The following is a 15,809-nucleotide window of genomic DNA, read 5'->3' on the forward strand; positions in this document are numbered from 1 at the left end:
CCAAAATCTTTCAAAACTCTCCAACACCCTCATTCAATATAAATTTTGAGTTCCCCAAATTAGAGAATTTTTGGTGTTATAAATAAAAACAAACATTTCAAAATCCTCCAAATAAAAATCATTCAATTCCTTACACTCAATCTTTTCCTTTTTTCAAAGCCGTCTCCTCCCTTTCCCTCCAAACTCTCAAAAAGATTGTTAAAGAAGGCTTATTCTCCTCCCCCTAAAAAATATATCCACTCCCAAGAAATACATTTGATGTTGTCTACAATTTCTAACAAGTTTTCAATCTTTCCATTAAAAAGAGTAAACTTCCTTCTAGTCAAATATTTCAACTAGCAGAATGCTAAAATACATGAGAAAATTTGTGGAATTTAGTTCCTCTGAGAATGTTGTTGGAAGCAGCAAAGTTACTCACGTAATCGTCTATCCTCATACATGTGTGAGTTAGAAATATCATATTGTTTAAAAAATTGGAGGTTGAATATTTTATAAATAAGAGAATCTATATACCTAATATTTTAAGATTTTAAGCAAAAATGTGATGTCACTTACTTTACTCTTGATCAAATATGAATTCCCTCTCATTGATTCATTCAAGTGGTATTAGTATCGATGGTTCAACAAAGGTGATGGTCAAACACGTGTCATGTTGAACTGTATGTGAGGTAGCAAAAGTGTTAATAATGATACAAGTGTAAGTATACGAAAAAGTTTACGCTTATTAGGAAAATCTCAAGTCCTATATTGGTTAGCGATATATTTTTGAAAGAGTTTATACAAAGTGATACTTTCACCTAATAAGTCGGTTTTGTACGGATGAGTTAGACAAAACTCTAATATGGTATTAGAGTCTATCAATAGGACCATAGACGAGGTGGATGTATTGGAAAAAACTCAAGTCTCGCATAACAAATCAGTTTTGTAAGGGTGAGTTAGGTCAAACTCTAATATCATTTTAGCAAAGATTATTTCGATACAAGTGTGAGTTAAAAATATCACATTGCTTGAAAAAGTGGAAGTTAATCATTTTATAAGTAAGATCATTCATATATAACTGTACAATTTTTTTTATAAATAATAGTGTATTTTTCATTTGTGTGATTGCTCTTGGTTCAATGTAGATACTCCTCTCATAAATTCAAATATAAATTAATTTATATTTAATTCACTTTTATCCATAATTAATTTTACTGGATTAATTCATTCAAATTGTTTTTTTTTAAATCAAAGAAACCCTTAACTTTTTTCTATATAAGTTTTTTCCCCTTAAAACAAGAATAGTGGAATTTGCAATTTTTAAGAGTTTATTCTTGAACGACTAGTCATTGTTGGAAATTCAAAAAAGGTAATTTCCTGGAAATTTTGCGTTATATATATACTTTAGAATTGATGATTAATTAAATATGCACCCACTATTCAATATTTGCAGTAGCATGTCATGGCAATTTCCTGGAAATTTTGCGTTATATATACTTTATAATATAATTTATCTTAGCTGAAATTGTGAAAAAGTAATTGATATTCAGCAAGGCTAGACCGAAGACAATGAAATAGTTAAAGTTGGAATGATAATTAAAAACGAAAACTTTGAAGTTTGAATCACGTAGAAATTCTTATTTTATTCAGTGTTCTCATTCTAACAATCAAGTTTTTGTAATAATTTTTCGTAAAAAAAGTAAAGTTTGGTATATTTGTAAAATTAAATTTGAATATAATATATTATATTTTCCCTTATATTATAATGAAAAAAAAAATTATGTTTTTGAAAATATATAATTATTATTTTTTTTTCCAAAAGGTGGAGGTCAATTTAATGTAGTTGTTAATTCATTTTAATATTTCTAATAAAAAACTTATTATTGAAAACTATTGATAAGTGATAACAACATAAATGAAAGATGATGCAGCATGCCAGTCCATGAGGTGTACGGTCTATCATTAGATAAAGAACCATATCAGGAAACAAATAAATGTTTATTTATTGGGAATGTTTTGATCAATCTTCATATATACTGAAACTTGAATCATAAAATAAAATAAATCAAAATAAAGTAAATCAATCATCAATGGATAGTTTGGAATGATTTTTACATGTCTTCTTCATAGTGGTGTAACACGTGGTTTGACGGTATGCACCATGGTCTTATCAATTTTTTTAATTATTGTCCTATTTGTTTCAAAGGGTGGCATTATTGCATAGAAATTGTTAATGCGGAGTATGGTGAATATGCAAGATTAGATTCTAATATCTTAATGAATGAATAAAAAATAGTTTGAGTATGAGAATGAGTAGAATATTTGGATCTTAACATGTGTAGAGATTTATATAGAAAGAACAGTTAGAATTGCTTCCGTTTGATTTGGCGTCTTGAGCGGATCATTGTTTGATTAGATTTGATGATGAGAAATTGATAGAAGAGAAAAATTAGGTGTTCTGAGCTTGAGCAAGGTCGTATATGCTCTTTGTGCTTTCTTTCGCAATGCTTGCTATTTGGCCGTAAGACATGGGTCTTGTGAGCAGCCCAAAACAATTGTCCTCAAGCCCTTTTTCTTGCTTGTTTGAGCGATGGTTTTTACCATGTGGGCTTCTAGTCAAGATAGTTGCAACAATGGTATTATTGATAACATGCGCATTGAATGTCTTCCTTGTAACTTGTAATGTTTCACTAAAGGGCTGCGACGCGTGGCTCTAAGACTGACAATAATGATATCTTCTCATTTTAAGGTACTAAAGTGTTTTGAAGAATTTGATGCGAAATCATAATCGTTGGTGGCATGACCATACTTTCCAAAGTTTGATGTGGTGTATTTAACGATTTCCTAAAGCATATATAAAGAGTTCTTGGCTAACTATCTCTCTTTTCGCCATTTGATATACTTCAAGGATTCTTCCTCTGTTTTATGCATTTGCCCACATGTCTTCGTCAATAGATTATATCAATTATCTTTTTATGCCTTTGCACCATTTGTTCTGACGAATCTTACCCTGCATAACTCATCAAATTCATTTCTTTCAAGGTAACGACCTGGAGTCCTTTTCCATTTTATACTTATTTTTCCTTTATTAGAGTTTATTGAGAATGTGGTGATTTGAAAGAAACATCTATGGTTTGTTTGACATGTGACTCCATACACAAGAGGGATGGGGTTAATGTGGAGGTTTGAAAACGGATGGTTGAAAACAAATCATTTGAAAAATCAGAGCTTGAAAATATTTCAAAAAACAAATTCTTAAATAAGCAGTGGAAAAAAAGTAAAGGAAATAACTGAAACATAAAAGAGATAAGGGAGAGAGAAAGATATAAAAAATTTATAGAGGTTCAACCTAAATTGATCTACTCCTGTCCCCAAAAGTTCTTCTTAATAGTATCCACTAATCTTGAGAGCTTTCAATAGGATGTGCCCACAAACCTCCTTATACAAGGATATGAAGTTTAAAGGCTAACTCCCAATCAAACAACAAATAGAGTTTTTAGTGGTTATCCTTCAAACTAAGCAAATATTTTTTACTGGATGATCTCGAACCAAAATGGTGTTTTGCACTAGCTATCCTTTGAACCAAGATGGAGTTTTATGTTAGCTATCCTCCAAAATGAACCGATGTTTTACATGGGATGACATTGAAGTTGTATGTCTCTTCTACCTCAACAGTTATGGTTTTGTTGCCTGTCTCTTAGGCTTTTGGTTTGTAGTTTTATACCATTGAATCTCCTCATTAGTTGCACATCTTTGAATTGAGGTTTAATTCGTTATTAGCATGCATAAATTAAAGTGTTTGATTTTAGTGTAAGCAATATTCTTTAAGTCAATTTTTTGAGTTTTTTAAGATCAAGAATTATATTTGAGATTGGTTCAAGTCATGACATTGGTAGAATCTCAAAACATCTTTAAAATTGTAAAATGTGAGATTTTAGGCGTGTGATTCGAATCACACATCACATGACTCAAATCAAATGAAACAAAGACTATAAGAATTGTTGGAAGCTGTCATGATTCGAATCATAACTTGTACTTGATTCGAGTCATTGTACCATTTGATTCGAATTACAAGTTACACTTGAATCGTGTCATGAAGAACTTCATTTCCATTTTTTTGCCACTATCACATTAGATTCGAATCATACATTTTCATAACTTGAATCATGACCCAAATCACAACTTGAATCATAAATATGGGTTTCTCGTATATTTCATATCTTGATTCAAATCACTTTATTCTTTGACTTAAATCATACTTTTTGCTTGTGACTCGAATCAAACATCATTTTTTACTCATTTTTGTACTAGATCTTTAACACCTATAAAACCACTTTTCTCTCAAAACCTTTAAAATGTTAAAAAAAATGCACTTCAATATTAATTTGAGAACTCACAAATCACTTGTTCTTTCATATTTCCAAAAGAGTTTTTGAGTCTTTCGTGAACACTTGTAAATGATTTCTTTCATCTTCTACCTCATTTTTCTCCATCGTTGTACGGATCTGAATCTCATTTTAGAATATTAGTGATTGTTTAGGAGATTCTTTTTGAATTTGACGTTTCTTTGAAGATTTGGTTAAGGTTTTAGAGGTTCGCAAGGTGGGTGGTATTGTGGCTAGTTTTGACAATTCCAGTGGAAAAATGAGGTTCTTCTCTCCAAGTTGACCTTGATAGTGCTGTGTGGAAGCCAACATACAAGGTAGTGTTAGTGTGCAAGTATGAGTGGTTAAAGTCTCATATCGCATATGAATGAGTGAAATATTGGATTTATAAGAGAGATAGCCCATTTATCCAACACCTTAAGGTTTTAGGTTGAGGTTTTGGGTTGAGATGTGGTGTTTTCCTCTCTTGTGATCATGAAGCATTAATCTTATTGGTACTCCTGACTTTCCCGATACTCCCCAATAGTGGTATTAGAATTGTGGTTCGGCTTTGTGGTAGAACCGGAGTTGAATCTGGTGTTGACTATTGTTATATGATGTGAGAAACTCACACTTGTGGAGGAGAATGTTGGGTGCAAGTGTGAGTGGTTAAAGTACCATATTACCTATGAATTGGTGGAATGTTGGATTTACAAGAGAGAGGAATCATTTATCTAACACCTTAAGGTTTTGGGTTGAGATGTGATGTTTCACTCTCTTATGGTCCTGGAGCATTAATCTCATTGGTGCTTCTGACTCTCCCGGACTCCCTAATAGGTAGGAGTTCTTCTCAATCTTCAGACTGGTCAACGCTCAAGATACCGGTGGCATCGAGTAAAGATTATTGCAAAATATAGACTTAGGAGCAGGTTGTTGAGGTTGAAAGATTAAAGGTGATTTCACATGAAGATTTCAATAGAGTTCAGTTCCTAGGTTGTGTACAAGTCAAAGATCCAAAAAGTAGATTTTTACATTTTCAACATTAATTTGTATATTGTGATTGTACGAAACTCTTATAATTTTGTCACAAATCATAATGAAATACCAACAAAAGTTTAATGGAGAGCCATTGGAGACTAGAGTAGGCGTAAAGTAAGGATGAACGCACAAAACTACTCTCTCTCTCTCTCTCTCTCTCTCTCTCTTTCTCTCTCTCTCTCTCCTTCCTTTTTAATTTCATAGTCATTTCATCATTAGGTTGTTCTTTATTGCTTCATAGAAATTTCATGCCAGTAGGATTTCTTTTGGTAACTATTTTATTTTAAAGGTGTAGGTTTTGTTAGAATAGAAATTCAATTTTGTCTAGTTGTAAATTAAAGTGAAAATTGTGGTTGAAGAATATATATCGTATTGGTGTTGTAAAAGCATATATCTCGTGTAATTTTAACAAGTATTCAATACAATCATGTTATTTGCATATTTGGTTAAATTTGAGATCTCGATCTTTATTTTACTTCAAACTTTTTAAGTCTATACGTATCAATTCCAATCTATAAGCGTAATATCTTTTGCGCTAAAGTTTTCTTCCGCCATGCAAAATCAATTTTGTTTATGATAAAAAGTTTTTCAAACTATTTTCAACGAAAGTTTTTTCTATGAGGTATATTCACCCTCTCTAGACTGTGGAATACTCCATATTCTCGTCCAGTAGACCTCCAAACTTAGCTCTGATTTTACACAAGGTTGCACTCGGGAACCAAAATGAGAATTTACACATTCTAATATCTAACCGACATGCCTTTTACACTGCACTAAGCTCAAGAACTGTTGTGGAAATTTTGATGGCTGAGAATATGAATCTCACATTTGATGAAAAAGTAGATGTTGAACACTTTATAAGTGAGAGAATTCATTAATGCCTTGCAATTTTAGGTTAAGATGTGATGTCAAATTCATTTTAAAAGTCATTGTTCAAACCCGAATGATACGATCCTCATACCCCTTCATGACATTTCTAAATAAATAATGTTACACTTTGTTACTTGTAACATAAGTAACCTTACCAACTTTGAACTCAATAGCGGTATTATAGTCTAGTTCGATCATAGCTCTTATATTGAAAGTATTCATGACCAAGGTGTTCAGATAGCGTGTTCCGTTGAGATGATACAATTACGATGCAGGTACACAGGGATGAAAACAATTTCGGATTGTTGGGTAGCATAGATGTAACACCTTAATTTATAGCACAATTACTTAACTAATTTTGGCAAAAATTAAACTTTTTTTAAAGATTTTATTTTTATTCAATAGAAATCATGTTTACCTATTTAATTATATCACAAAGATTTAAATTATTAAGTAATTAAATCACCAAACTAATTCAAATTAAACGAGAGAAACTCTCTATTTCCAAGAAATGTATGATAATTTCTAATTAAAAAGAACTTTTAATTATATAACGTTGATTGTGTTGGTGCAAAGGTAGAATAAAAGATGAATATTCTATTAAGAGAATGACGGCTACAAAACATGATTAAAAGTTACAATGATTGACACCCTATTTATAAGCTAAAACTAGGGTTACTACAATAGGATAAAATACTAAAATACCCTCTAACAAACTTAGGGGCTAAGAAAATAGTAAAACTAATAAATATGAATTACTTCTAATACCATCCCTTAATTCATATTCCATCAAAACTTGTAACACCAATTCCATCCCTTAATCTGAGGAATTGATCAGTCTTGATAGCTTTCGTCAGAACATCTGCCAACTATTTCTGAGCGTTGCAGTGTACAACTTCTAACACTCCCCTCTGAACTTGATGTCTCAGAAAATGATACTTGGTCTCAATGTGCTTGCTTCTCCCATGCAACACTGGGTTTCTGGCAAGATTGATTGCAGACTTGTTGTCAATCATCAGCTTCAGAGGTTTGTTTACTTTAATCTTCAGATCCTGCAATAGATTCAGAATCCACACAGCTTGGCATGCAGTAACAGCACCTGCAATGTATTCAGCTTCACAAGTTGACAATGCCACAACAGGTTGCTTCTTGGAACACCAAGAAATGGGACCTCCCAGAAATTTGAATAAGTACCCAGACGTACTTCTTCTGTCAACTCTGTCTCCACACCAATCAGAATCTGAATAACTCAGAAGTTCTGACTCATCCTTTCTTCCAGAAGGAAATAATACTCCATACTTCAGAGTTCCCTTGATATACCTCAGAATCCTGACAGCAGCTTGGTAATGGGACCACTTAGGTTTACTCATGAACCTACTAACCATCCCAACTGAATAGCAAATATCAGGTCTGGTATTGCACAAATACCTCAGAGAACCAACCAACTGTTTGAAGGTTGTAGCGTCCACATCCTTTCCATCAGAGTCAGAATCCAGTTTCTGATTTGTATCAGAAGGTGTGACAGCAATCTTACAATTCTTCAGATCAAATCTCTTCAGAAGTTCTAATTCATACTTGAGCTGATGCAAAATAATACCTTTCTCAGAGTATCTGAATTCCATCCCTAGAAAGTATGTCATTTTGCCTAGATCAGTCATTTCGAATTCATTCATCAAAACTTTCTTGAACTTGGCTATCTCCTGTTCAGAACTTCCAGTCAGCAGTATATCATCAACATATAAACATACCAGAGTCATATTTCCTTCAGAAGTATGCTGAACATAGACACCGTACTCCATCTCACATTTCTGAAAGCCTTGCTTCTTGAAAAAAGAATCAATCTTCTTATTCCAAGCTCTGGGCGCTTGTTTCAATCCATATAGAGCTTTGTATAATCTGTACACCATCCCTTCCTGATTCTTTTTCACAAATCCAGGAGGTTGTGACACGTAAACTTCTTCTTCTAATGGACCGTTCAGAAATGCAGATTTTACATCTAAATGCATCAGAGGCCAATTCCTGTTAGCAGCTATTGCAATCACCATTCTGATTGTTTCATGTCTTGCTACAGGTGCAAACACTTCAGAGTAATCCAGCCCAGGTTTCTGTAGAAATCCTCTGGCTACCAACCTTGCTTTATGTTTGCCAATTGAACCATCTGGCTTTAACTTCTGCTTGAAAACCCATCTGACGCTGATGGCTTTCTTGTCTTTTGGAAGTTCTGTCAGCTTCCAAGTCTTGTTCCTCTCTATAGCATCAAGTTCTTCTTTCATGGCCTTCAGCCAGAGCTTCTGCTTAAGAGCCTCTTCTGTACTTATGAGTTTAGAGTCTACTAACATGGCACACTGAATAACTTCTCCTTCAGAGTCTACTTCAGTGTCTTGCAGCATGTCAAATTCTGCATATCTTCTGGGGATGTTTCTGACTCTTTGTGGTCTCTGAACTTGTTCAGAGTCTTCAACTTCAGAGTTTCTACCTTCAGATGGTTGACTTCCTCCAGAGCTTTGACCATCTGAAGGTTCTGGCATATTTCCAAAGTCTGAATTGCCACCAGAATCTGGATTACCATCAGAATCTGGGTCATCAGAGTCAGGATCATCAGAGTCTGAAACATCAGAGTCTGGAACATCAGAGTCTGGAACATCAGATTCTGGATCACTATCAGAGTCAGAATCAACGTCAGAGTTTACTCCAACCTCAGAAATTCTGAACTCTGACCTTTCTTCAGAAGTTCTAACATCAGAATCAGATTGAGACTTATCCCAATTCCAAACTTCTGATTCCTTCACAATCACATCTCTGCTGAATTCAATTTTATTGGTTTCTGGACAATAGAGCTTGTATGCACCTGTACTGTGGTACCCTATCAGAATCATCACTTTGCTTCTATCATCCAGCTTCTGTCTTCTGGCTTCTGGAACATGTTTATAGCAAACAGAACCAAACACCTTCAGATGACTAACACTTTGCTTATCTCCAGTCCACTTCTGTATTGGAACTATTTCCTTCAACTTCTTCGTAGGACATCGGTTGAGTACATACATTGCAGTGGCAACAGCTTCTTCCCAGAGCTTCTGAGGAAGCTTCTTCTCCTTTAGCATGCTTCTCACCATATCAAGCAAAGTGCGGTTTCTTCTTTCAGCAAGACCATTGTGTTGAGGGGTATAAGGAGCAGTAACCTCATGCTCAATTCCATTCTCCTCACAGAACTTCTGGAACTCTTTGGAGTTATACTCACCTCCACCGTCAGTTCTAAGAATCTTCAACTTCTGACCACTCTGATTCTCAGCCTTCATTCTGAACTTCTTGAATTCATCAAACACCTCGTGTTTAAACTTAATAAGGGATACCCATGTCATTCTTGTGAATTCATCAACAAATAACACAAAGTATTTATTCCCTCCAATCGATGCTACTGGAAATGGACCACACACATCAGAATGTACAACTCCCAAGGCATGTTTTGCTCTTGGAGCAGTTTCTGACGCAAATGGCAATCGTGGTTGTTTTCCTTCCATGCAAACTTTGCATGACTTTTCAGGCTTCTTAATTGCAGGAATTCCATGTACCAACTTCTTTGAATTCAGATGTTTTAAGCTTCTGAAATTCAAGTGACCAAATCTTCTGTGCCACAGCTCACTCTCCTTCTCAGCACTTGTTGCACTAAGACATTCTGAGTCTGCAGTTCTGACATTCACCTTGAATGTTCTATTCCTTCCCTGTTCTGACTCCATAATCAACTTCTGATTGCAGTCATACAGCTTCAGAAGATTGTCCTTCATGGTAACTGAAAAACCTTTCTCAATTAATTGTCCCACACTCATCAGATTGCTTCTGATGCCAGGTACATACCACACGTTCTGAATCAATGCTGTTTTCCCATTGTTCAGAGTCACTCTGACATTTCCCATACCTTCTGCATTAAGATATTTGTCATCAGCACATCTGATCTTTGTCCTCTTTTCAGAGTCAAAGTCAACCAGCCATTTCTTGTTTCCAGTAAGATGATTTGAGCAGCCAGTGTCCATATACCACCAGTCTATCAGATCCATATTATCAGATTCAGAGGCCATCAATAGCACAGATTCGTCATCAGAACTTCTGGCTATATTTGCTTCTTCTGATTTTCTCTCCTTGTTTAACCAACAGTCTCTAGCAAAGTGACCAAACTTCTTACAACAGTAACATTGGATCTTCTTCTTGTCATACTTCTCTTTTCCCTTCTGAGCATTCTTTTGTCTATCAGAGGTTGAGCTTTCTGACTTCTGACCACCATCAGATCTTCTCCTGGCTTCTGACTGCTTCTGATACCTCCTATCAGAAGTTGCTTTCAGAGCCTGCTGCTCTACTTCCCTTTCAGAAGTTCTTTCAGTCAAACGCAACTCTTGCGCTTCTAGACTGCTCTGCAGCTCTTCAATTCTCATGGTGCTCAGATCTTTGGAATGTTCTATTGCTACCACAATGTAATCAAATTGAGAGGTAAGGGATCTCAATACCTTCTCCATGATTGTTTCTTCAGAAAGAGTTTCTCCACACGCTTTCATCTCATTAGTGATCAGAATCACTCTGGAGATGTATTCAGAAACTTTCTCATTATTCTTCATGTTGAGATTCTCATATTGCTTTCTCAAGGACTGAAGCTTCACCTTCTTCACTGATGCGTCACCACCATAACATCTAACCAGTGTGTCCCACGCAGCCTTTGCTGTCGTTGAATCTGCAATCTTCTCAAACACATTTACATCAACACATTGATGAATGAAGAACAATGCTTTCTGATCCTTCTTCCTTACTTCCTTCTGCGCGTTTTTCTGATCATCCGTCGCATCTGCTGCTACCGGAACATAACCATCAGTGACAAGATCTAGAACATCTTGAGCACCGAACAGTACACGCATTTGGATCATCCAACGATTCCAGTTTTTACCGTCAAATACTGGAAGTTTGGTGTTCATGTTGCCGTTTCCGTTCATCTTTCTACCTTGCACAGTACACTCAGATTTCTCACACAGTGTTTCCCAACCCACAAAATTAAAATTCTGATCAGATTTTGTTCAAGATTCAACACGAATCTAAGAATCAAAATCAAACACACAAGACCTCACGTTCACTCGTGTTTCCCGTGTTTCCCAATGAATCCGAACCGGAGCTCTAGATACCAATTGTTGGTGCAAAGGTAGAATAAAAGATGAATATTCTATTAAGAGAATGACGGCTACAAAACATGATTAAAAATTACAATGATTGACACCCTATTTATAAGCTAAAACTAGGGTTACTACAATAGGATAAAATACTAAAATACCCTCTAACAAATTTAGGGGCTAAGAAAATAGTAAAACTAATAAATATGAATTACTTCTAATAGATTGGTCTCTGCATGGCGATAAGATCAAATCACACCACATCTTATACATTTTACTTCATCTAAAAATGTTTATGAGTTTGTTACGGCCATTCATCAAATTAAGCACTAGAATTTACAAGCAAAATCATCTTATTTATTTAACAAAATTGTCCCATTTCATAAAAGTTTATCTTCTCACATTTATTTGATTAATTCAAAAATATAAATATAAAATACAACACCAGATCAACAAAAACAACAAACTCACAACTTTTCTAACACAATGATAATTAAAAAAATAAAAATAAATAAAAGACTCATGCATGATCCGGGTATCACCTTACTTGAAAAAAGAATTGGTTATACCAATGAACAAGAATAAATGCTCTACTTGACAAAAATGAATTTATAATGCCTAGTTTGACAAAATATTCATTTAACATAAATTAAGTCACTGAAGAAATAATAAACATAAGAAAGAAATATATAATATATTCAAAATAATTGGGTGTTACAATATTAATAAGAATGATCACATTTAAGGAGAAAATTGTTATTATATGAAGAGTGAGTATAAGTCTTATATTGGATAAAATAATGGATGTTAAACATACCTAATATAGATCTCTACAGAGATTGTCTCGTTGGGTGCCAAAAGATGGATAAATTCCTATTGTGAAAATATCCGGAGTCTTTGTCCCGCATAGATTATTGTAAAATCTTTAAAAATAAATAATGTTAAATTTGTAAGTTAAATTATATATGATATATTAATAAAAGAGATATATCAGAATGATTATTTAAAAGTTTTGAAGTATGAAAATTTTGGTGATCATTACTTTCACGAGCATGGATTAAGTATTCTCAAAACAATTGATTTACGGTAGATAATTAGTTTCTACATTTCTTTGGTTAGGTTGAATTTATTTTAATGTAAATTTGATTTAAAATAATAGATTAATATTTTGTTCTATTATGTTTATAGATTTTCATGGGAACCGTGGGGATATGCGGGGACACAGATGAAGAATAAACCTCATATCCCCTATGAAAGGGATCCAAGACGAGAATGAGGAATAAATTCAATAGCAAAGATGGTGACGTGGATGCAACCCTTGAACTTGCTCTGTTATTGGGGTTTTAAGAGGTTTCTTAAAAAAATTAATCCTCTTAGTGGAACATTTTCAATAAATTAGTTGTATTGGTATATTTGTAAGAAGGTCTTTAGCCCGATAAAAATCTAGGTTTGATTCGTGGTTAGCCTGTGTAAAGTCGCGGTTTGGTTTAGAGGATAGCCAACTCAAAACTCCATCTTGACTTGAGATCAGGCTGTGCAAAATCTCTGCTTAGTGAGAAGATTAATCGCTTCAAGCCTATTTGCTATTTGGTGAGAAGACTAACTGCTTCAAGCATGTTAGTTGTTTGTGTAAGACCCCAATTTTGACCCTAAGATCCCTCATGATATGAGGAGTTAAATTTTGAGGTGTGTCAACTGAGTTGCTTCGATTTGACCTCAAAGCAACTCAATCTTCTTTTCTACATTGGTAGGACTTTAGACAACCAAAGATCCAAGAGAATTGATGAGAATTGAGTGAGAATCGAAGAGAAGAAAAGTTCTGGAAAATACCTTCAATGTTGTGTAAAACTTGATCTTGCTTGCTTCAATCCTTGCTTGATCACACTTAGGGAACTTGCAGAAGTGGTTTGGAAATGGAACAAAGCTTTGGATCCTGGAGTTTTTCAATCTCCAAACAGTGAGATTCAAACTCAATTTTCAGATTGAAAATTCTCAGGTTTTCCTTTGAATTGTGAGGGTTTGAAAAGAGGGGGCAAAGCTGGCGCGCAAGGGATCCTTCAAATGAGCTCAGAGGGCTTGTATTTATAGCAATTGGGAATGTTATTTGCACACTTGAATTTGCTTCCAAATTTGGAAAGGTCATGCACATGCTTGCATGGGCTTGTACAGGCTCATGAAGCAATCCATTTTGGTCCAAATGCATCTAAAATGAAGTTGAAATGAAGCTTGAATGGCAAGGCAATGCTATGTGATATTTTGAGCATTTGATCTTTCCACTTGATGCAGACCTGTTAAGACCATGCGCAACCCTAACAAACCTTGTCCAAAATGGAGGAAATAAGACTCTTTGGAAAGTTAAGATCAAGGGGAACAACTCTTATGTTTAACACTTTTCCATTTGGAACTTGGGTCAAGGTGAATTTTGAGGTGGAAGTTTGGAAATTTCAACATATTGAAAAATTTCTAAGTGTCAAGCCATATACCTCAGATTTTTTTTTAAAATAACCATGTTTTTGAAATTAAATACGATAATAATCAAGATTTCAAAAAATTTCCCAAAATAACCATGTTTTTTAAGGGATGCGCCGGAGGAGTTGGCGCATCCCTTAAAAATTTTAGGGAGCCTTAAGGCAGGCGCCCATGGGGTAGGCGCCCCAGTTGAACCCCCCATAAGGGAGGCGCCCCTAGGGTTGGCGCCCTTGTGTGTCCCTAAAGGGAGGCGCCCCTAGGGTTGGCGCCTTAGCCTCCCACTAAGGGAGGCGCCCTTAGGGTTGGCGCCTGTGTGTATTTGCCCTAGGGTTGGCGCCTGTGTTTTTCTTTTTAGGTGCCCCTTCTGTGTGTCTTTTTTAGGCGCCCCTTCTGTGTGTCTTGTGTGTCTGTTGTCGGATTTATCGCCTCTATAAATACGATCACCTTGTATATAAATTTTCAGTTAAATTCATCTCTCAGTCTATATTTTCACTCAAACTCATCTTCTAGTCTAGTGCAACCACCATTTTTAATTTTCTTTGTTTTAAGAATGTCTAGATATATTCAAAAACGAAATGCTGATGTAATATTTTCTGCCGTTGCGGCTCCGATACAGGTTCGACTTTGGAACACAGATACGTTTGAACGTCTTAATCGGACGTTGTATAGTTGGTTAGAGGGAGAAATTGGAGAGGGTGAACGGATTAGAAGAATACAATGGCTTGTGTCCACGTTCAACCAAAACGGAGAAGTGCGTGAATGGGTGGATATTAAGACCGACCAAGACGCTCGTAGGATGATGCAGTACATGTTCAAAATTGTTTTGATGGTTGTAATCGCATAGTTTTTGTATTCTAGTTGTTTTAATTGTTTGTGTTATTTTTTATGAACAACTGTCTTTTCGTCACAACCGTCTACTATGAAGTAAAATTAATTTTCCATATATTGCAACAGAGGTACTTTGAAATAAATTTAAGTTTCCATATATAGCAATAGACGTACATCTGAATTTATCTGGTTGTGCTCGTTCTAACACTAGGACAGTTATTACGATTGTGACCTGGTTGACGACATGAACTACATAGTCTAACCATTTTGTTCGCCGTATCCATTTCGGTTCGAATTCGGGTGCTGTTAGGGCGACCCTTTTTCTTCCTTCGCATAACTTCGTTGTGCCAGATGATGTCCCCTTGATATTCTGGCCAATAATCCTCTTTTGCCACTACTGAAAAACTAATTTTATAAACATTTGAAAGGCTGGCGACTTTGTAAACTTTAGATAGCAAGTAGGATGGATCTCTTCGAATCTTTGAGCACGCCGCTATGACATGGGAGCAGGGGGTACGGAAGGCTTGGAACCTTCCGCAGTCGCACCAACCTCTATCTAATTCAACTCTGTACTGTCCCATTGGCATGCCCTCATTGTGATCCATGGACTCGGCAACACTAAACCAACCTTTTGTTCGGTCAAATACCGTAACCACGTGTGTGTTTGCTTTGGCAACTTCATGTCTGATGAATTTCATTGAAGCATCACTAAACAACTGTTCAGATTGCAACACGGAACTCCATTTTGAACGTCTGGTTTCAAACAACGCCCCAAGCCTGAAATATGTAGCTTGCACCAAAGCGGTTATTGGTAGGTTACGAATTCCTTTGAAGACAGAGTTCATTGATTCCACAAGATTTGTTGTCATGTGGCCCCAACGTTGTCCGCCGTCGTATGCCCTAGTCCACTTCTCCAACGGAATACTATCGATCCACCGAACCACATCTTCGTTCGACAATCTTATTTCGTCGCGGTAGTGTTTGAAAGAAGGTTCCGTCAATGCGTAACCTGCATTGACAACCTTCTTACGCAACGTCTTATCTTTGATTTCTCGCATGAAATTCTGAGTAATATGTCTAATACAAAACACATGCGTCGAAAGAGGATTTTGCCAGC

This window comes from Lathyrus oleraceus, chromosome 5, assembly GCF_024323335.1.
Source record: "Lathyrus oleraceus cultivar Zhongwan6 chromosome 5, CAAS_Psat_ZW6_1.0, whole genome shotgun sequence".
In the NCBI taxonomy this organism is placed as follows: Eukaryota; Viridiplantae; Streptophyta; class Magnoliopsida; order Fabales; family Fabaceae; genus Lathyrus; species Lathyrus oleraceus.